At 58.1% G+C, this 22,333-nt stretch overlaps 1 protein-coding gene and 1 long non-coding RNA gene across 2 annotated transcripts in view; both read left to right on the plus strand.

Annotated features, from left to right (window-relative positions):
- Window positions 1–22,333, plus strand: part of LOC123347462 — a 145,690-nt gene that overhangs the window by 39,238 nt on the left and 84,119 nt on the right. The gene's annotated exons all lie outside the window — the stretch shown is intronic.
- On the plus strand, window positions 12,738–19,500 carry LOC123347265. Its single transcript, XR_006573091.1, has 4 exons — window positions 12,738–12,821; window positions 15,568–15,605; window positions 17,683–17,825; window positions 18,896–19,500. It is a non-coding gene; the product is annotated as an uncharacterized LOC123347265 (long non-coding RNA).

A 22,333-nucleotide genomic window follows, 5' to 3' on the forward strand; every position in this document is an offset into this window, starting at 1 on the left:
GAGGACCACCTCCATCTCATACTCCTGGGAGAACAGACTCCACCTCAGGGGCTTGGCATTGGCCCCTCTCCTCTGGTGCAGCCACAGCAGGGCGAGTGGTCCAGGTACACAGTGAAGCGCCGCCCAAATAGATCTGGCTGCAGCCTTTTAAGAGCCCAGTCCAGGGCCAGGCATTCCTTCTCTATGGCCGCATAGCCCTGCTCCCGGGGCAGCAGCTTCCTGCTCAGGTACACGACGGGGTGTTTCTCCCACTTTGCATTGGTCTGCCTCACCACCGCACCCAGCCCTGTGTCTTGTCACAGTCTGGCTTTCCCAGCTCCGGGCCCTTGACCAGATCCTCTTTCAGCGTGCAGAGAGCCCCCTGGCACTGCCCGGCCCAGACCAGCTTGTCTGGCTTCCCCTTCCTGCACAGCTCAGTGATGGGGGCTGACACAGAGCTAAAGTGGGGCACAAACCTCTGGTTCTGCCCCACCTCCCAATAAAGGCCGGGGCCTGTTCCTTAGTCTGGGGAGCAGCCCAGGCTCTGATCGCCCCCACCTTGGCTGACTCCGGCTTTAGGCAGCTGCTCCCCACCTTGTGGCCCAGGTACGACACCTCTGCCATCCCCACCTTGCACGTCCCAGCTTTTACAGTCAGCCCTGCATCCTGGAGGCGACTCAGCCCCCTCTTGGGACACCTGGTCCTCCCAGGTCTGGCTAACGGCACAAATATCATCAATGTACGTTAGGGTAAAAGTCTCCTTCCCCCTCAGTAACTGATCCCCTGGCACTGGTAGGTGACCGGCGCCTCCTTGAGGTCAAAAAGTAGGACCAGGGATTTGTACAGCCCCAAGGGGTGACAAAAGCAGGTTTCAACTTGGTACCTGGATCCAAAGGCACCTGCCAGTAGCCTTTGGTGAAATCCCTGGTCATGGGGTACCGCATGCCCCCCACCCCCAAATTGTCTAGGATCTCATCAGGCCTAGGTATGGGCCGGCACCAGACATGGTGATGGCATTGTGCTTCCAATAGGCCACACAGCATCGGATGGACCCGTCTTTCCTTGGGACCAGCCCCAGGGCTGGTGGGTGGCTGGATCACCCCTAAAGCCAGCAGGTCTCTGACCTCTCCCTCCAGGGCCTGGGCTGTGTTCCCAGTTACTCTGAATGGGGAACACCTGATGGGAGGGCCGGCTCCCATCTCCACCCAGTGGACAGGTCGGTTAGTGAGCCCAGGCCAGTTGGAAAACAGCTGCTGATACGAATGCAGCCTCTCTCTGATCTCTGCCTGCTGGGCAGGCTTCGCTGGTCAGAGAGGGGAGCTGATTCCAGCAAGGGGCCGGCTCCTGTCTCGGGGCAGAGACCCACCGGGGGATCTTCCCCCTTCTCCCACTGGCCCCACACGCCCAGTACCAGCCTCTCCCTGTCAGAGTTCGGCTCCATCACGTTGACCTGCTCCCCCCGGTGGCTGTGAGCCCGGCTGGGCAGTTCCAGCACTTGGTTCTCCTCACCCAGCTGCTGGATGACTTTGGGGCCCATCCCAGGCAGCTTGCGGCTTATTCTTCTGCACCAGGATGAGAACCCTCACCTGGTCCCTGGTGCCATCGGCTGAGCTGTCGTACCAAACCCTCTGCCACCCTTGGGACCTGGCTAGGTTCCCCCTGGCCGGACCCATGCGCTCAGTGGGCTTTTCCCGGAAAATCAGCACGTGCTCCACCACTGCTTCTCCATCGGGGCAGACGTCCCCTCCCATCCGTCCCTCCCCAAGCCCAGGGCCACCTTCGGAAAAGGCTCCTCTAGGACAGGCAGGGGTCCCAAGGCTGCTTTGCCCTTGTCCCAGGCCATTTGCCCCTCTGGACAAGGCAGCCCTGGCTGGCAGCTGTCCCGCCCGGCTGCGGTTCCCCACACTCAGCTGGGGTCTCCGATCCCCCTGGACTCAGCTCTGCCCCTGCTGTCCCAGTGAGGGCAGGCAGGGAGCCCGCTGCTTTGCTCACAGCATCAGAGCCAATGTCAGCCACCTCCCCGTGTGCAGTGGGGTGGGGAGCATCTCTCTGCCCCACCCAGCCCCAGGGCTCTGGCTACAGGCAGGCAGGTGTCCTGAGCCCAGCAGCTCCTCCCTCCTGCCAGCCAGGTCATTCGCATTTTCACTGACAGCTTCAGTCTCAGCCAATTGGTTCCCTGGATTCAACTTCAAACCCTCGGCCGTTACAGGAGCAGGGCCTGGATCCTGTCCCAAAGAGACACAGTCACCCCCCAACAGGGCCTCCCAGCCGATATCCTGGAGAACCCCAATGACCAGCCAGCCCCACCCCTCCTGGGGCTGCACAGGGATCCAGGCCATAGGCAGGGCGAGGGGCTTCACCCCTTGGAGCTTCACCCAGGTCACCCAGCCCCTCAGCATCTGGTGAGGCTGCACCACCCAGGGCCTGACAACAGTTCTCCCTGTCCCAGGGTCTCGCCACCCCAGGCAGGTCTCACCATTGACCATCACCTTCCGCTCCCACTGGGGGTCCAGAGGGGCCTGAGCCCAGCAGACTCCATGCAGACATATATGCTGGGGCCAGGAGTGGGAGCCAGCCGGCCACTTCGCCCATCTGGCTAAACAGCTCCATGGCCTGGGACCCTGGAATGGGGCTAGACACTGGAGCCTTTCCACAGGGCCAGCCTGGTTCCAATTCCCAGCCTCCCAAAGGCCGCAAGATTGGCATCTATAGCCCCGCCCCCTCCTTAACCTGGGGAAGAAACTTAGCGTCATAAGACCATAAGAACGGCCGTACTGGGTGAGACCAAAGGGGAAATCCCCACTTCGTCACACCTCGTCACTCTCTGAATCCCTCCTTCGGCCCTGTCTCACCCCTTCTCTGACCTTTCTCTCCTAGTCACCCTCTGCACCCCTCCTTCGGCCCCTGTCTCCTTCCCTCTGGGTCTGTTCTTTCTCCTCTCGTCACCCAACCAACCATTCTCTGTGTCCATCCTCTACTCATCCGCCGACCCTCCTCCGCCCGCGTCCATCCTTCTCCCATCCCCCCACCCTTCTCTGAGTCCAGCCCCGGGCCCATCCCCCGAACCTCCTCCATGTCCAGCCCCTACCCCATCCCCCGAACCTCCTCCATGTCCAGCCTAGGCCCCATCTGTCAACTCTCCTCCACATCTAGCCCCGAACCTCTCTGCCAACCCTCCTCCGTGTCCAGCCGTGACCCCTCTGCCGACCCTTCACCATCCAGCCCCAACCGCATCCACTGAATCAATCTTTCTTTCTTTCTTTCTTTCCCCTCCTCCCCATAACATAACGGGATAGACTATAAATCCAGTATCCAGAGTCCTTTGCCCCACACCCCTCACTCCTGCCCCTTATCACCCACCCCACCCCAGAGCTCTCACCCGCCTCTTGTCTCCTCTCTTACAGCCTGGCTGCAGATCCTCCCCCGTCTGGTGTCGTCCGACAGGAATGAGGGACCCGGTTCATCCCCTGGTCTGTGCAGGGGGGTCTGTGGGTGTCGTTGTTGGAAGTGGGGACTGGCTGGCTCGGGGGGTGGGGAACAGGGCACGGGGCCTTTCCCCTTTAGGGGACACCAGCTCCAATACGACCCCATGGGGGGAAACGGGCTGACTGGGGGGTTCCATCTCTTGTCCCCTCCCCCCATTTCTTGTGTCTCTCTCGAGCTGTCTGTTCTGACCACGGCCCCTGAATTGCCTCCTTCTCTGGGACTCCCGGGTCGTGGGGTGGGGTGGGACGGGGAGTTGGGGAGGGGGGCTGGGGCCCTCCCAGCAGAGCCAGGCCTGGGATGAGCAGACTCTCTCCTGGGGATGCTGGGCACAGACAGACCCTGGGGGGGTCTCTCCATCCCCTAGCCAGCGAACGGCTGGGACCCTCATCCCGGGGGAGCCGTGCCAGGACTGTGGGCTGTGGCACTAACTGGGTGCTGGGCTGTCGCCACTGGACCTGGCACCACCCGCAGGCCCTGAGTTCAAAGCCCATCCGGGACGAAGGATCCCCTGGGAGCCAGGTGGGGGGCTGGGGTGGAGAGCTGGGACACTGAGTGGAGATCCAGGGTGACCCTGCCAGCTGGGATAGGGGTGTCTGCCTTGGATTTAACCTCCGCCCACGCCCCCTCTGTGCCCATAGATCTAACCCCACATCCTGCCCACCCCCCCTCCAGACTCCTCTGAGCCTGAGGAAACCTTACGGCCAACTCTGCGGCTGCACCCGCCGGGTCCCCGGTACCTCGCTGGATCCTCCGTCACCCTGACGTGCTCGGCCCCCCTGCAGGCCGGGCGGCTGGGATTCTGGTTCTTCCACGGTACATGGTCCATGCGCACTCTAGGGACCACCCCCCAGGCCTCCCGCAGCTACCAGATCCCCCGACTCGGCCTGGAGCACATCGGCATCTACACCTGCAAGTACTGGGTAGAGCAGGACGGCCAGGAGAGCCCATCCCCCGAGAGCCACCCTGTCTCCATCACAGTGACCGGTGAGGCCCCCTTCTCCTGGCATGTGGGGCGAGGGGGCTGGGAGGTCTCTTCTGGGGTCTCTCATCCCCACAAGCACCACCTGGTGCCCTAGATAAATGGTGGGGGGGCTGCAGACAGTGACCCCGCAAAACCCACCCATTCCCTCCCTTCTGCTCCAGCCCCCAGTGACAGCAGGCAGAACTGCATCCCCCAACCCCACCAGGATCCTCCAGTGACAGCAGGCAGAACTGCAACCCCCAACTCCACCAGGATCCCCCAGTGACAGCCGGTGGTACTGCAGCCCCCAGCCGCACCAGGATACCTCACCCCCCCCCCCCCCCCCCGAGTGACAGCAGGCGGTACTGCATCCCCAGCCCCACCAGGATTTCCCAGGTGTCAGCAGAAGATACTGCAGGGCATAGCCCCTCCAGGGTCCCCCCAAGTGGCAGCAAGCGGTACTGCAGCCCCCAGCTATAGTGGGATGTCGGGGGTGGTGAGGGGTAAGCAACCTATGGCACGGGTGCCAAAGGCGGCACGCAAGCTGATTTTCAGTGGCACTCACACGGCCCACTGGTCCGGGGTGGGGGGGGGGGGCTCTGCATTTTACTTTAATTTTAAATGAAGCTTCATAAAGGTTTTTAAAACCTTATTTACTTTACATACAACAATAGTTTAGTTATATATTATAGACTTATAGAAAGAGACCTTTAAAAACATTAAAATGTATGGCTGGCACATGAGACCTTAAATTAGAGTGAATAAATGAAGACTCGGCACACCACTTCTGGAAGGTTGCCGCCCCTGATTTCTGTGAATTACCTGCCGTGTGCTGTTTCCCAGGCTGGGGGAGCGCAGCAGGCAGGGGAATGTAGCTGGTTTTATCACTGTTTTTAAGATCTCACCACCCCTTTTTCCTTCCCCCAAATGTCTCCCCCTCTGTCTCTGTTCCAGGCCCCCTGCCGTCCCCCACACTCTCTCTGGGCTCCCAGGACCCTGTGTATTACCAGGGGGAGAATGTTAACCTCAGCTGCTCAGCTCCCCATGGCGAGGCAGTGACAGGATACAGATTCTACAGGGGAAGAGGGGACCAGACCCCGGAGCAGCTCCTATCTCCCAGCAGGGCAGCCTGGCTGGAGCTCAGGGCCGAGACGGGGAATCAGGGGCCCTACACCTGCCAGTACTGGAGAAATGAGGCTGGGCAGGAGATCCCCTCCGCCGAGAGTAACAAGGTCTATATAACCGTGCAGGGTGAGTGCCTCCGGCCGGGTATAAAAAGGGCTGTTTGTTACCCTCGCCCAGGGGAGACAGGGCTGGGGGGCCGATCCAAGGGGAGGGAAGAGAGGGGGCCAGACCAGCTCAGCGAGGCTGATCTGGATCCTGGTGGCCCCAGTGATTATTCTAGCAGGTGCCTCATACCAAATCCTAGACATGGGAACCAGGGTCTGGGCCCCACAGCCTGCCCCAATGATGCCCAGGTTCCGAGGTCTCCCCCACAATTCACTTCTGAGCAACGTTCAGCTCCCACCAGCTATTGCTCTCTGCTAGCCCCCCAGCACTGCATCCTGCTGCCCCCCAGCGTGGCTGGTGCTCAGAGCCCAGTGGGATGCTGCCCCCCAAGTGCAGCGACTGAGTGCTGGTGTCGGGGGCACATGGGGGGCCGGGTGTGAAGGGAGTTACATGAGGGTCGGTTGGAGGCACGTTGGTTGGGGGGCCAGACTCAACGTGGGAGGGGGCAGCTCCCCCTATGTGGGGGCCATTGGCTCTTGACCAGGTATTTCTCATTCTGAACTCTCACTCATTTCCCCTCCCCCTGTGATCTCCTCTCTCCTCATCCCAGCCCCCCCGACAGCCCCCACACTCTCCCTGCACCCCCCACACCCGCTCTATCTCCCGGGGGAGCGTGTGACTCTCAGGTGCTCAGCTCCAGGGGGCGCCAAGCTGCAGGGATACAGGTTCTATAAGGAACAGGAGAGGCTGATCCATGACAAGGTCCCTGCCCCGGCTGGGGGCGCCGGGCTGGAGATCGTGGCCGAGATGGGGAAAGCCGGGGTGTATACCTGTGCCTACTGGACCCTGCGATCCGGGCGACATATCCCGTCAGAGAGAAGCCAGCCAGTGTCCCTATCAGTGCAAGGTGAGGCCTCTTTCCCTGGTGGGAATGAAATGGGGGGTATCATCTCCTATGGGGTCTCTCCCCACTACCCTGGATCCCCCATTCCCTGCAAACCTCACCCCCGTCCTGACACCCATCCACCTGGCTCCCTCTGCCCCCCCATATGCGTGGCAAGGCATCCCCCTTGCCCCAGGGCAGCAGGTGGTCCAGCCCCCTGCAGTGCTGAACCGAACCCCTCCCCACCTCACCCCCTCAGCAGAAGCCACTTTCTCTGCTGGAACCTCTTTGTGCTCCCCGTCCTGGCGGGAGTGCTGCCTAGTGATTAGCGCCCCAGGCTCGGGCGTGACAGACCTGGGATCTGCTCCACGGTCAGCTGCATCACATCCCCCCCCATAAAATGAGGATAATGCCCCGATCTCCTGTACAGCACTGAGAGCTCCTTGGCTGGACGCTGAGGGCGAAGGATTGTTCTTCTCCCTTTCAGCCCCCCGGCAGCCCCATCCCTCTCCCTGAGCCCCCCGCACCCTGTGTAGCTCCCTGGGGAATCTGTCCCACTCACATACTCCCCTACACAGGGGGCGCCGGTGGCTGCCAGATTCTGGTTCTCTGTGGACGGGGGATGGAGGATCTCATCTGGGAGCAGCGATGCCCATGCCCTGAGCATAATGGGGCTGGAGGACTCGGGGTTGTACACCTGTGCATACTGGATACGCCACACTGGGTGGAGATCCAGTCCCCGGACAGCCGTGGTGTCTCCATCACTGTCACAGCTGAGCTCCATGTGCCCCCTCCAACTCCAGGGACATGTATTATGGGGAGATCCCCACTCCAGGGCCCCGGCTGGGGTATGGCTCTGGGGTGGAGCCAGGGATGAGGGGTTTGGGGTGCAGAAGAGGGCTGAGGGCTGGGGCATGGGTGTTGGAGCAGGTTTGGGGTCTGGGGTCCCGGTGATGCTTACTGCAGCTCCCCGGAACTGGCCACCAGGTCCCTGCAGCCCCAGAGCAGGCCAGGTCTGGGGGGAAGGTGACCCCACTGGGCTCCCAGGGGCTGGCAGAGCTCAGCTGGAAGCCTGACTCTGGTCCTGGGCACCCGTGTTGGGAAGAGGCCGGATCCCGGCTGGAGCTGGGACAGGGAAGGGCTCAGGGGGCACCAAGGGGTATGGAGAGCCAGGCCCACCAGAGGGGACTGGGGGAGCTGGGGTGGTTTGCCCCAATCACCGGCCGAGTGGGTCTGATGGTGCCGTAACCACGGGGGGGGGGGGCGGCTGTGCAATAGCAGCCAAAGGAGGCAAGAGAACAAAGGGGATGAGAGGAGCCGGGCTGGGCTCGCTGGAGGCTGGCCAGAGGGAGAAGGTTTCTGACCATCGGGGGTGGGATGCTCTGGACCAGCCTCCAGCAAGAGATAGGAGGGTAAAGACCTGCTGTCCCCAGCTCCCCAATGCGCTGCTAGGAGACCTTCTGCGGCAGGAAGCCGAGATTGAGACACGTTTTCCCCCCAGATTTCTCTAGGAAGCCCTCGGTGTCCTTGTCTCCGGACTATCTGGCCTATGTGGCTGGAGACAAAGTGAAAATTAACTGCTTAGCTCCCACCGCTACCTCCCCGGTGCAGTACTGGTTTTACCAGAACAGGACACCCCTAGGATCCCCGCCAGGAAAGGATTCATCTTGGCAGACGGGTCTTCAAGCCAACACCAGAAACGCCACCCCGTCCTTCTCCTGCGCCTACGTGGAGCTGATCCAGGGCAGGGCAGTGCCCTCCTATGCCAGCGACCCCGTCTCCGTCTCCGTGTTCCCAGCACCGGCTGCCCCGTCCCTGCGGCTCATCCCGCCCCTCCCGCTCTACGTGACGGGGGAGATGGTGACGGCCGAGTGCGTCGTCCCCGCTGGGCTCTACGTCCCCCGGGCCCACTGGGTGCTGAGAGATGGGGAGGCACTTCGAGAGCAGCCGGGGCCCCGGCTCCCCCTGAACGTCACCCCCAGCGACAGCGGGACCTACCGGTGTGGGTACAGCACAGAGCTCCACGAGCGCCACCTCCGCTCACCCCCCAGCGACCCGGTGCCACTGAGCGTGACTGGTACGGACCCCCCCAGCCCCCGTTCTACATGATAGACAGCCCCCCCCCCCGCTGCCTCACTTCCCCTTATACAGTACAGCCGCCCCTCCCCCACCCCCACCCTCTGCTGCCCCCTAGTGCCCATTATACAGTACAGCCGCCCCTTCCCCGCCTCCACCCTCTGCTGCCCCCTCGTGCCCATTATACAGTACAGCCGCCCCTTCCCCGCCTCCACCCTCTGCTGCCCCCTAGTGCCCATTATACAGTACAGCCGCCCCTTCCCCACCCCTCTCTCTGCTGCCCCCTAGTGCCCATTATACAGTATTGCCGCCCCTTCCCCAGCCCCACTCTCTGCTGCCCCCTAGTGCCCATTATACAGTACAGCCGCCCCTTCCCCACCCCCACCCTCTGCTGCCCCGTAGTGCCCATTATACAGTATAGCTGCCCCTTCCCGCCCCCACCCTCTGCTGCCCCCTAGTGCCCATTATACAGTATAGCTGCCCCTTCCCGCCTCCACCCTCTGCTGCCCCCTAGTGCCCATTATACAGTATAGCCACCCCTTCCCCTCCCCCACCTTCTGCTGCCCCCTAGTGGCCATTATACAGTACAGCCGCCCCTTCCCCGCCCCCACCCTCTGCTGCCCCCTAGTGGCCATTATACAGTACAGCCGCCCCCCCCCCCCCCCCACCCTCTGCTCCCCCCCGGTGCCCATTATACAGTACAGCCGCCCCTTCCCCTCCCCACCCTCTGCTGCCCCCTAGTGCCCATTATACAGTATAGCCTCCCCTTCCCCACATTCAGCATATGGTTTCTCTGTTGACCTCTCCCCTGTCCTGCTCCCCTCAGATCCCCCTCCCCAGCCAGTGCTGAGGGTGGATCCCCCGTCCGGAGTGGTGAGTGAAGGGCTCCCTCTGCTCATCGCCTGCATGGCTCCCAGGGACGCCAGTGAGAGGAGGTTTCACTTCTACAAGGATGGAGCTGAGATCGTCCCTGGGGACACAGGTTCTGAGATCAGCACCACAGAGCCCAGCACCGGCTCTATGAACTTCTCTGTGCTCAGCATCCTGGAAGCCGGTCCCAGCAACACCAGCGAATTCAGCTGCGGATACGAGGTGAACATCAGTGGCAGGTGGATCCCATCCCCCAGGAGCCAGGCCTTGAATGTCCCCGTGACAGGTGAGACCTCTAATCACACCCCGCAATAAACCCAGCACCCCAACACCTGCTACCCTGGGGGAGACCCTGGAACCAAGACACCACATGTGTTAGAGGGGGTGACAGAACCACATGTGGCTCCAAGGGTGCAGTACCTGAGGCTGACACCAGGTGGCAGCATTTCACCGTGGATGGTACCAAGAGCATCTGGCAGGCAAAAAATTCCTCCTTAAAGGGGAGGGCCCAGATTGTTCCCTGTACCAGCTGGGGTCTGGAGCAGTTAGTGGGTCCCCAGATGCTGCCCCCTCCCTTGTTCCTGGCTGTTAACTCATCCCCTCCTTTTACCAGCCTGGTCTCTGCCCATCCCCCTGGTGGCTGGGTGCAGTGGGGCTGCCACGGCTCTGGCTCTGCTGCTGCTGCTGCTCATCCCCCTCTGCAGGAAGAAGAAGGCAGGTGTGTGAGGCGTAGGATGGGGAATGGGACCCAGGTGTCCAGGACCACACCACAGGGCATTCACCCCTAGGGGGCACCGCAGCTCTCAGTGCCTGTGGGGGATGGGACCCAGGCATGAGAGACAGGAGTGTTCTCACCTTGGGGCGCCTTCAGCGCTCTCAGCCCCCACAAGGAGTGATGTGGGCTAGCAAGAGACAGTTGCAAAGAAGTGTGGGTATCTGGCTAAAGCAGGACAGCCATGCAAGGGATCATGGGTAGTTGGGTACCACAGGACACTGGTGCAAAGGACTGTGGGTAACTTGGCACAGCAGATTCCTGAGACAAAGGATTGTGAGTGATTTGGCTTTGGGGAGGGGAGGAGGGAATACCAGGATTGGGGATGGGACCCAGGCATCCAAGTAGCAGCACAGTCACCTCACCCCTGGGGAAGCCGTTCATGTCCCAGACCCGGGGGCAGAGAAACTGGGAGGGGGGATGGGACCCAGGCGTCCAGGATGGCAGGGTGCTCCCCCTTAGGGGGCACCGCAGCTGGGGAGAGACTCCATGGAATCTCACTTTAATTCAATCTCTTTCCTTTTCTTCCCCAGCTACCCGCCGGCTCTCCATGTAAGTTCCTCCAGGTCCCCAGGCCCCTCTGTGAGGCCAGGAGCCATTTGTCCCTGGGAGGCAGCTCTGTTCCATCAGGTCCCTCGATCCCCTGGGGATAGAACCCAGGAGTCCTGGCTCCCGACCTGCCCCCCCACCCCACTGGTGGGGCAAAATTCTCTGATTACCCCCCATTCTATCCTCCTGCACCTCGCAACCGCCTGGTGGTCACATTGGGAATTGCAGCCACCATCCCCTGGGCCAGCTAATCCCAGCAGTGCCCCCCCACCAGGTCGAGCCCCATATTGACCCGTGTAACAAAGCAGCCTTTGGCGGGACACTACGGAGAGTATCTATTCAGGACAAATTGCTTAGAGCTGGGCAGTCACAGCCCGAGGCTGGGGGTTCTTCACTATTAAGGCACCAAACCAGCCAGACAGAGAGGAATTCGGTTTTACCCCACGGGCTGACCAGAAGTCATACAAGCAATTCCCTCAGATTCTCCAGTTCCTTTGTATCACCACCAGCAGCACTCCTTATGGGGATGACTGGTTATGAAACCCAACACCCCAGTAAAAGAGAAAAACCGTTCTCCCGATCCCAAAGGACCACAAACCCCAGACGCAGGTCAATATACAAGTCAGATCTTACCCACAAATCACGCTGTTACCAATCCTTTAGAATCTAAAAATCTAAAGGTTTATTCATAAAAAGAAAGAAATATAGACGAGACTTAAAATTAGTTAAATGGAATCAAATACTTACAACAATTGCAAAGTTCTTAGTTCAGGCTTGTTGGGATTACTGCTGATTTAGACCAATCAAATCTCTGGAGTACAAACATCCCAGCTTCGATGGGTCATTCAGTCCTTTGTCCAGAGCTTCAGTTTCTAGCAAAGTCCTTCCAAAGGTCAGAAGCAGGATTGAAGAAAAAAATGGAGGGGTTTCCAGGGCCTTTTATATTTTCTGCCATGTGGAAGGACACCCTTTTGTAGTTACTGTGGAAAATCACAGCAGCAAGATGGAGGTTGGAGTCACATGGGCAAGTCACATGCCCATGCATGACTGTGTTTGCAGGCCGACGCCATTGTTTACATGTTAGTTTGAACATTCCCAGGAACACTGGGTGGAGCAGGGATTGTTTGGAGGGTGGGGGAGACAAGGGTGGATCTCAGGGAGAGATGGGGGGCAGGGAGACCAGGCTAGAACAGAAGGGGGTCAAATAGTGCACAGGACAGGAGGGACATGGGCGGGGGGGAAATCAGTAGGGAGGGTAAGGAAAAGAGAACGAAGGAGGGAACTGGAGTGTGACCGAAGGGAATGAGCGAAGGGAATGGGGGGAAGACAGGAGAAATCAATGGAGGAAAAGGAATAAAGAGAGAGAAAGGAGGAGCGGAGGAAAAGGGGGAGGGAGGAAGGAGCGAGAATGAAGGAGATGGAGGAGGACAAAGAGGATGGACGGCTAGGAAAAGAGGAGAGGAGAGAAAGTGGCGACCCAAAATCCTTTGCAGCAGCGTGGGGCACCAGGGGTTGTATGGGATGACCTGTCCCCATCCCCATAGAGGACAGGGGCCCCCAGCAGCCTCCCGCCCCACCACTGACCCTCCACTTCTGCCTTCACAGGTCAGCTGACATCCCTGGGGTCAATACATGTGAGTAACGACTGCCCCACCCCCACTGGGGGCAGGCCACCCACATCCAGGGCCTCAGGTGCCCGACCCAGCACCGCTGGGCACTGGCAGGGGAGGCACCATAAGCCTTCCCCTTTAAGAGGGGAATTTCTGACTGCCACACCCTGGCTTCAGAGGGTTACGATGTTGCCTTTCAAGTGGTGGGTTTCTCCCCCCACAGGCTCAGTGCACAACATCCTGCATTGCTTTAAAATGGATCCCCGTTCAAACACCTCACACTGAGCACGGCGATCCTGAGACCTTCGCTTTTGGCCGAGGCCCCAAGGTCCACAGGACCAAGCGCCCTCCTGTTTAATGGCTGTTTCCCCTTCTCTTCACAGGTGGTGTCGCGGCAGAGACACAGTAAGTTGCCCCAATTCCAGAGGCCGATACACCCCCCCCCTCAGGGACTGGCTCTGTCTGTCCCTGGCGGGGCTGTCCATGCCCGCCCACCCCAACAGACTGGCCCATCCCATAAGAACCTCGTTATTGGCGAGGGGCAAGGGGAACGGCCACCCCAGCCCGGCATCTGATCCGGGTAAATTTCCTAGGTCCCCAACCAGGGCCGCCCAGAGGATTCCGGGGGCCCGGGATCTTCGGCGGCGGGGGGCCCTTCCGTTCCGGGACCCGCCGCCGAAGTGCCCCGAAGACCCGCGGCGGGAACCCCCTGCCGCCGAATTACCGCCGAAGCAGGACCCGCTGCCGAAGCGCAGCCCGGTCTTCGGCGGTAATTCGGCGGCAGCGGGGGGGGTCCCCGCCACGGGTCTTCGGGGCACTTCGGCGGCGGGTCCCGGAACAGAAGGGCCCCCCGCCACCGAATTACTGCTGAAGACCGGGCTGCACGTCGGCGGCAGGTCCCGCTTTGGCGGTAATTCGCCACTGGGGGGTCCTTCCGCTCCGGGGCGGAAGGACCCCCCGCCGGCGAAGACCGGGAGCGAAGAAGCTCCTGCGCCCTCTTGCCCCACCCCCTCTGGGCGGCCCTGACCCTATCCCCCCCCAGAACACCCACAATCCAACCCCCCCATTCCCTGCCCCTGACCGCTCCCCCAACCTCCGCCCCCTCCCTGTGCCCTGACTGTCCCTGCCCCTTAGCCAACCACCCCGGCCCCAGCCCCGGCCCCGGCCTCTTACCCCCGGCTCCAGCCTCTTACCCCCGGCTCCCTCCTCGCCCAGAGTCTCAGCGCCTCGCCCGACAGCCGCAGTGTGTCTCCGCCGGGGCCCCTGAGCCCCGCCCCGCTCAGAGCCGCGTGGTGAGGGGGCGGGGCTGCGAGCTCCATGCTGAGCTCTGAGCGGGGCGGGGCTCAGGGGCCCCTCTGGAGACACGCTGCGGCGCTGTCTGAGGACACCGCTTGATGTGCTAAGGCTCCCGGAGAGGGGCGGAGGCAGGAGCCTTAGCTGTTCTCTTGGGGGCCCCTCCGGGGCCCGGGGCAAATCGCCCCCTTTGCCCCCCCCTCTGGGCGGCCCTGTCCCCAACTTCTAACCTATGGTCACGTAATCTGCGGTGTAACACTGCCACCTAGTGTTATGGGGCATCTTCTCCCCTTGGCAAAGCTGGTAGGAACTGCGTTGAGAGTGACTAGGCTTGGCAGAATTCGGTTTTCATTTTTGTGCAATATAAATGGATAATATCAGTGGGTATTTTAAGCGTTTCCCCCACCACCACCACAATTTTTCCTCTTCAGATTCTCACAGCTGCAGGAAATTCTGAGCGGGGCTTAGACTCTAATTCTTTAAGGACAGGAGACAGTGAGATTCAAATAGATCAGAGCTTGCTAACCACTCAAACAAACTGCCAACGTCCCATGTCAAAATAGGCAAAGTAAATATCCTTAAAGCAAACTAATCAATTCTCAGGCAGCATTTTTCTTACTTTGCCTATTTGTAAATTTTGATCATCATCAATGGAAATATTTTTAAGGCCATTTGTGTGTGTATGGCAAAGTTGACCTTTGCTGATGTTGACCACACCCACCTACTCTATCCCCGGTACCAGTGGTGAGCTTGAGCCGGTTCGCACGATCCGGTTGTTAAATTTAGCAGCCATTTTAGAACCGGTTGTTCCAGGACAACCAGTTCTATAAGGGCTGCTAAATTTAACAAAAGCTCCGGCCCAAGCTCTCCTGCTCCGCCCCCTTTCTCCTCCCCCTGCCCTGCTTCCCGCGAATCAGATGTTCGCGGGAAGCCTGAACAAGCAGCAGGAAGGCAGGCAGGTAAGCTGGGGAGGGGAAGTGCGGCTCCGCGGCGCAGCCTGGCTCGGCTCCTGCCCCGGGCTCCGCGGCGGGGGCTCCTGCCGCCCCGGGGTCTGGGCAGCGCACGGCGGGGGCTCCTGGCGGTCCGGGGTCCGGGCGGCGCGGCCTCCTGCCGCCCCAGGGTCCGGGCGGCGCGGGCTCCTGCCAGTCCAGGCGGCACGCGGCGGGGCCTCCTGCCGCCGGTCCGGGGTCCGGGCGGCGCGGCGGGGTGTGGCGCGGCCTCATGCCGCCGGTCCGGGATCCGGGCGGCGGCGGCTCGCGGCGGGGCCGCCTGCCTGTCCGGGGTCCGGGCGGCGCGCAGCGGGGCGGGGCAGGGCCTCCTGCCGGTCCGGGGTCTGGGCGGCGCGCGGCGGGGGCTCCTGCCGGTCCGGGGTCCGGGCGGGGCGGCGGGGCGCAGCAGGGGCTCGGCTCCTGCCCCGGCGTCCGGGCCCCAGCCCCAGCCCCAGCCCAGCTGGGCCCCCATCTCCAGGCAGCAAGGTAAGGGGAGCAGGGAGGGCGTGTTGGATAGAGCCTGGATGGGGTAGGGGTCCTGGGGGGCCATCGAGAATGAGAGAAGGGGTTGGGTGGGGCAGCAAGGGGCAGTCAGGGGACAGGGAAGGGGGGGATGGGTCAGGGGTCCCAGGGGGTGTGTGTCAAGGAACATGAGGGGTTGGATGGGGCACGACCCCTCCTGGGGGGGGCGGGCATGACCCCCCCCCGGGGGGGGCGGAGGGAACCGGTTGTTAATATTTTGGCAGCTCATCACTGCCCGGTACCATTCCCCCAATGACCCTACATCTTCCTGCCCTGGGATCAGAACCCTGAGCCCTGCTCAGCAGGCCCTGCGCCACCACTGATGCTTGGTTCTCTCTCTCTTTCAGGCCCCTGTATGTCAACATACCCTTCAGGGCCGGCACAGGTGAGTAACACTCCTAGGTGCCCCCACAGGTGACAGAGACACATACCCTGCTGGTGGGAGACAGGGGGTCTGGAGCCCTGGGGTGGGGTCTCTGGGGCACTTCCCCTTTAAGGGGGGAATTTCTCACTGCCACACTCTGGCTTCCTTCTGGGAAACTCTAATGTGAGAGGTTTCAGAGTCTGTATCCGCAAAAAGAACAGGAGTACTTGTGGCACCTTAGAGACTAACAAATTTATTTGAGCATAAGCTTTTGTGGCTACAGCCCACTTCATCAGATGCATAGAGTGGAACATATAATGAGGAGATATATATACACGTACAGAGAACATGAAAAGGTGGGAGTTGCCCTACCAACACTAAGAGGCTAATTAAGATGAGCTATTGTCAGCAGGAGAAAAAAACTTTTGTAGTGATAATCAAGATGGCCCATTTAAGAAAGTTGGACAAGAAAGTGTGGTGTTTAGATGCTGCTTGTATTATTAGAACTGGGAGCACTGGCTGTTGGGAGTCCGAAAGGACAGGAAACAGGAAGGGGGGAGGAGTGGAGGAGGCTGAGTGAGAGTTACAGAGGGTGCAGCAACAGCTTGGTGAAGAGGTTTCCACTGACAAATAAAGTTCTATTGAAGCTCGTTAGCACCTTGCCTGGCTGATACAACAGAAGGTGTGAGGATACTTAACATTCGATGTGTGTAATGGCTCAGCCATTCCCAGTCTCTATTTAAGCCTAAATTGATAGTATCTAGTTTGCATATTAATTCAAGTTCAGAAGTTTCTCGTTGGAGTCTGTTTTTGAAGCTTTTCTGTTGCTAAATTGCCACCTTTAAATCTGTTACTGAGTGACCAGAGAGGTTGAAGTGTTCTCCTACTGTTTTTTTTATGATTCCTGAGGTCAGATTTGTGTCCATTTATTCTTTTGCTTAGAGACTGTCCGGTTTGGCCAATGTACATGGCAGAGGGGCATTGCTGGCACATGATGGCATATATCACATTGGTAGATGTGCAGGTGAATGAGCCCCTGATGGCGTGGCTGGTGTGATTAGGTCCTGTGATGGTGTCCCCTGAATAGATAGGTGGACCGAGTTGGCATCGGGCTTTGTTGCAAGGATAGGTTCCTGGGTTAGTGTTTTTGTTTTGTGGTGTGGGGTTGCTGGTGAGTATTTGCTTCGGGTTGGGGGGCTGTCTGTAAGCGAGGACAGGTCTGCCTCCCAAGATCTGGGAGAGTGAGGGATCATCTCTCAGGATAGGTTGTAGATCTTTGATGATGCGCTGGAGAGGTTTTAGTTGGGGGCTGAAGGTGATGGTTAATGGTGTTCTGTTATTTTCTTTGTGGGCTCGTCTTCTAGTAGGTGACTACTGGGTACTCTTCTGGCTCTGTCAATCTGTTTTTTCACTTCAGCAGGTGGGTATTGTAGTTTTAAGAATGCTTAATAGAGATTTTGTAGGTGTTTTGTCTCTGTCTGAGGGATTGGCGCAAATGCGGTTGTATTTTAGAGCTTGGCTGTAGACAATGGATCGTGTGGTGTGTCTTGGATGGAAGCTGGAGGCGTGTAGGTAAGTATAGCGGACAGTAGGTTTCTGGTATAGAATGGTGTTTATGTGACCATCACTTATTAGCACAATAGTGTCCAGGAAATTGACCGCTTATGTGGATTGGTCTAGGCTGAGGTTGATGGTGGGATGGAAATTGTTGAAATCATGGTGGAATTCCTCAAGGGCTTCTTTTCCATGGGTCCAGATGATGAAGATGTCATCAATGTAGCGTGAGTAGGGGAGCTAGGGGATGAGAGCTAAGGAAGCGTTGTTCTAAGTCAGCCATAAAAATGTTGGCATACTGTGGGGCCATGCGGGTACCCATAGCAGTGCCACTGACTTGAAGGTACGCATTGTCCCCAAATGTGAAATAGTTGCAGGTGAGGACAAAGTCCCAAAGTTCAGCCACCAGGTTCTTTTTTCTAATGTGAGATTGCCACCTAGTGCTTAAAGATGGGAACCACAGCACAGAGGAGATATTTGCCCTCTGGGATCTCACTGGGAGACCAGGCCGCAGGGCAGGGGGGATGATCTGTTGTGTGGTTAGCTCTGCAGCAATGGAGCCGTGATGGGCAGCTCCAGATGGTGACCCACAACCAGCCAGCGCAGCCCAACAACCCTGGAGGGAAGCCCGGAGTGGATCAAAACCCCCAGGAAGGGGTCAAGAGAGAAGAGGATGCAGATGCCAGGGTAGGGCGCAACTCCTCGGTAAGATCCGCAGAGTGCACCCCACCCCACCCCCGAGCCCCTCATCCTGCTCCCTGCAGCACAGTGACCTTCAGCACTATCCTGGGGCATTAGGGTCAGCAATGACTGATTGGGGAGAGCACCCCCTATTTCACCTCCACCCTGCTCCTTACTGTCAGGGACTCGAACCCCGACAGCAAAGTTCGTTGTCTGACCACAGAGAGACAGGCAACACCAGCAAGGTCCGATCAAAAGCTCTTTATTGACAAGTGCACGCATCAATAGAGAGCAGCTCGGCTCCAGAGAGAACCAGACCCCCTTTACAGCTTAGTATTAGCCTATATAGACAGTTTTATTACATCATAGATCATTCACTTGAGCAACCCACCCCCCTTTGTCTAACAACTAGAAATTAGACACCTTTTAATATATACGCATGCCTAGTCTCTACAGTATTAAATTGTTAATATCTTAACAAGCGCCAAAAGTTAGGAATGTAAGGGAGTTAGAGTCAGAACTGTGGGATGTTAGTGTTTCTTATCAGTTCTTCAAACACTGTTCCTAACATAACACAGCTGGTACCAACCCCTCACTTATCTCACTCTTTCCCAGGGCTTTGTGAGACAATGCTGCTTCTCAGTATTTTTCCACTCTGGGATTACCCAGAAACCTCTGTTAGCCTGACTTCAGTCAGGTTGGCATAACTGGTTTTGTGCTACATCTTTATTCAGGCCTAATATTACCACACAGCTCCCCCTGTCACTGCATAGGGGTCAGCATAGACTCCAAAGGGGAGATCCCCCTCTTCTGAGCCTCCCATCCTGCTCCGCACAGCACAGTGCCCCCTACTGCCACACCGAGGCATTGGGGTCAGCAAAGACTGCAGGGGGTGAGATCACCTACTACAATCCCCCATCCCACGGCCTGCAGCAGAGCACCCCCTAGTGTTCCACTGGGGGATTGTGATCTGGACTGAGCAGAGAGTGCCCCCTCCTGAGCCTCCCACCCTGCTCCCTGCAGCACAGCCCCCCTCCCCCCTCAGCTGACATGAGGCCCTGTCTTTTCTGTCCTAGGTGAGCAATCCTGTCTATTCCATGGTGACTCCCTCTAGCACCGTGGCCCAGAAGAGAGGAGGAAAATATATCTCTGAGGATGTGGTGTACAGTGAAATCTCCTACTGATCATGGCCTCTGCCACCACCCACTCCCCATCCCACCCCGCTGAGAATACCTTTCGTAATGCCCCATCCCCCAGACTTTCCCTTCTCTGCAAAACCTGCTAATGGCCACAAACTTCTTCCTGGTGTACTCTGAATGCAAGGGAGTGGGGGGCTGGCAGCCAGGACTCCTGGGTCCTATCCCATCTCTGGGAGGGGAGTGGGGTTAGTGGGTTCGAGCAGGGGATGGGGCTGGGACCCAGGCTCTGTGAAGGGAGTGGGTTAGAGCAGGGAGAGCAGTAATTCCTAACGCTTGGGTTAGTTTCAGCACACGGGTTAGAGGAGGGAGTTTGGGTTTTAATCTGTCAAAGAGAAGCGGTTGCAGAACTATGTGAAATAGTCCAGAGGGGCCCCTACCCCATTTCTGCTCCAATGCACATTGCACCCTCTTGTGGGAAACCTTCTCTTACAATGGGACCCCCCTGGATATTATTACTCCTGTTCCTTCACCGTGGAGTTCTGGGTCGGTGTTTTCAAAAATCCTTTAAACAAAATGAAATCAAGTTGGTTTTTATTAAGGGACCTCGACACACACACAGATCTCATCCCCTCCAGTAGGGGGCAGAAGGGAGGCGCGCACACACACACGGCTGGTGTACAGCCTGCGAGCAAGAGATCTATGCAATATCCCCAGCATCAGAAGAGCTTCTCATACTGGGATACATTAATCCAGGGGAAGGCAACCTATGGCACAGGTGCTGAAGGTGGCACACGAGCTGATTTTCAGTGGCATTTACACTGCCTGGGTCCTGGCCACCAGTCCGGGCGGCTCTGCATTTTGATTTAATTTTAAATGAAGATTCTTAAACATTTTAAAAGCCTTATTTACTTTACATACAACAATAGTTTAGTTATATATTATAGACTTATAGAAAGAGACCTTCTAAAAAGGTTAACATGTATGACTGGCAAGCAAAACCTTAAATTAGAATGAATAAATGAAGACTCGGCACAGCACTTCTGAAAGGTTGCTGACCCCTGCATTAATCAAATCCCTGAAATGCAGCCAGCTCTGGGGTGAGGACTGACCACTCTTTACACAGTTTGCGCTACCCCTCCAAAGGGGCTGAAACCAGGGGCTGAAACGCAGCCAATTCTGGAGGATGGTTTGACAGCAGTTTAGCAGCCTCAGGGCAAAATGCTGCATTAGTGGATCTCGCCCCCAGCACCAAAATGTAGCCACTTCTAGGGTGGAAGGCGGAAGCTCTTGAAGAGCTGCCCGGCAGAGCTGTTCGGGGGATGGGGGCCTGGAGAAACCTGGGTCCAACTGAGGCTGCAATATGAGGGAGGCAAAACGAGTTGTGAAAACGCCAAGGGATCTGTGATGGCCACAAGCGGTGAACGAAGGAGTATTTCATTTTAAACCAGACAGCACAGCGCCCCCTAGTGCCATGCTGGGGAATTGGGGTCACCATTGACTGCAGAGTGTGAACACCCCCTCCTGAGCCCCTGCCCTGCTTCCTACATCACAGCGCCTCCTACAGGCTCCCCTGCCCTGCTCCCAGAGGTGCTTTAGAGATCTCCCCTCTGAGCACTGACCTCACCCAGGTGTCTCTCCCATATGAGGTGGGATTGGACCACAGCACGGGAGGCTACACCAGTCTGCATTGCTCTGGGCCTGCATGGGGTCCGCAGGAGGGTCATAGGCCGAGCAGAGGAGTCTGGACTCAGATCTGATGCGTTCCCCAGCTCAAACCCTCTGTGAGTTTGCTTGATTGCTCACAGCTTGATTCGCTTTCCTACAGCTGAATCTCACCTATTGTGTTGTCTGCAGGCAGCTTAGCCAGTGGCCAAAAGAGGAGGAAACTGGGATGTGGAACTCCTGGGTTCGATTTTCCGCCTTCCACTGAGTTGTGTGCCTCAGTTTCTCAATTTCTAAACTGGGGATCATACTTCTGTCACACGGGGATTGTCAGAGCTGCAAACTGCGGTGAGATGCTCAGATCAAAGTTCTTAAATCTCACCATCCATCACCCTGTTCACCCTGCAGAGGAACTATTTCCCTTCAGCTCCTCGAGGCAGGGCTGCAAGGTGGTGATGGCGCAGCGCGAGAGAGGGGGGATCTATTACTCATCTCTGTGACTGCAACGGCGCCAGCTGTTTCTCTGTGGCTGTGAGGCTCCCTGCCTTGGCTGGCTTCCCTGGGCTGCTGCATCCTGCGGTTTCCAAGGGCAGGGTAGTGGCTGGCTTTCTATTGGCCCCCACCCCAATGCACTCGGTCTGTGCGTCCTGCCCTCCGTGTGATTACGGGGTCGACACACACCCCACGCTGGGTCTCCTTCCTGCTCAGAGACACACACAGCGACGGCTACTGCATTGGCATTTCCCCACACACACACACACACACACAGCTGCATAGCCAGCATGGAGCGGCAGGTCTGTGTGATCCTGTACTCTGACCATCCCCAGCCAGAGCCAGAAGCAGGCAAAGCATGGTCCTCTGGACACACCGAGTTCTTCCTGCAGATTTCAAATTGGCTGACGGGCCATTTGCTCCAAGCCACCTCTCCCTAAAGTCTCCTCCCCACCACGCCACACCTGCCCCTTCTCCCCAGCCCTCTCACTCCCTTTATAGGTTCATAGATTCTAGGACTGGAAGGGACCTTGAGAGGTCATCGAGTCCAGTCCCCTGCTCTCATGGCAGGACCAAATACTGTCTACACCATCCCTGATAGACATTTATCTAACCTACTCTTAAATATCTCCAGAGATAGAGATTCCACAACCTGCCTAGGCAATTTAGCTGATCTCCTCCTTGATAAACCCACCATCACCCCTAAAAATAGCCATGCCGTCAGCTGCCATCCCACTGATCTCTCGGCTTGGGGTGTCCTACTCCTTCCCCGACCCTCTGGCTGCCTGGGTCTATTTCAATCCATGGCCAGTCGTTAGGCCCAGCTGAAACAGACGCGATCGATAAGCTGGCATCAAGACACCCAGCTAAGCGCCTTCCTCTGGGATGACAAGGTGGGGCAGATGATATCGGTTATTGCACCAACTTCTGTTGGTGAGAGACACTTTCAAGCCACATGGAGCTCGTCAGCTCATAGAATCATAGAATCATAGAACTTAAGATCAGAAGGGACCATTATGATCATCTGGTCTGACCTCCCGCAAGATGCAGGCCACAAAAGCTGACCCACCCACTCCTGAAATAATTCTCTCCCTTGACTCAGCTGTTGAAGTCCCCAAATCCTGATTTAAAGACTTCAAGTAGCAGATAATCCTTCAGCAAGCGACCCCTGCCCCATGCTGTGGAGGAAGGCGAAAAACCTCCAGGGCCACTGCCAATCTA

This window comes from Mauremys mutica, chromosome 13, assembly GCF_020497125.1.
Source record: "Mauremys mutica isolate MM-2020 ecotype Southern chromosome 13, ASM2049712v1, whole genome shotgun sequence".
Taxonomy (NCBI): domain Eukaryota; kingdom Metazoa; phylum Chordata; order Testudines; family Geoemydidae; genus Mauremys; species Mauremys mutica.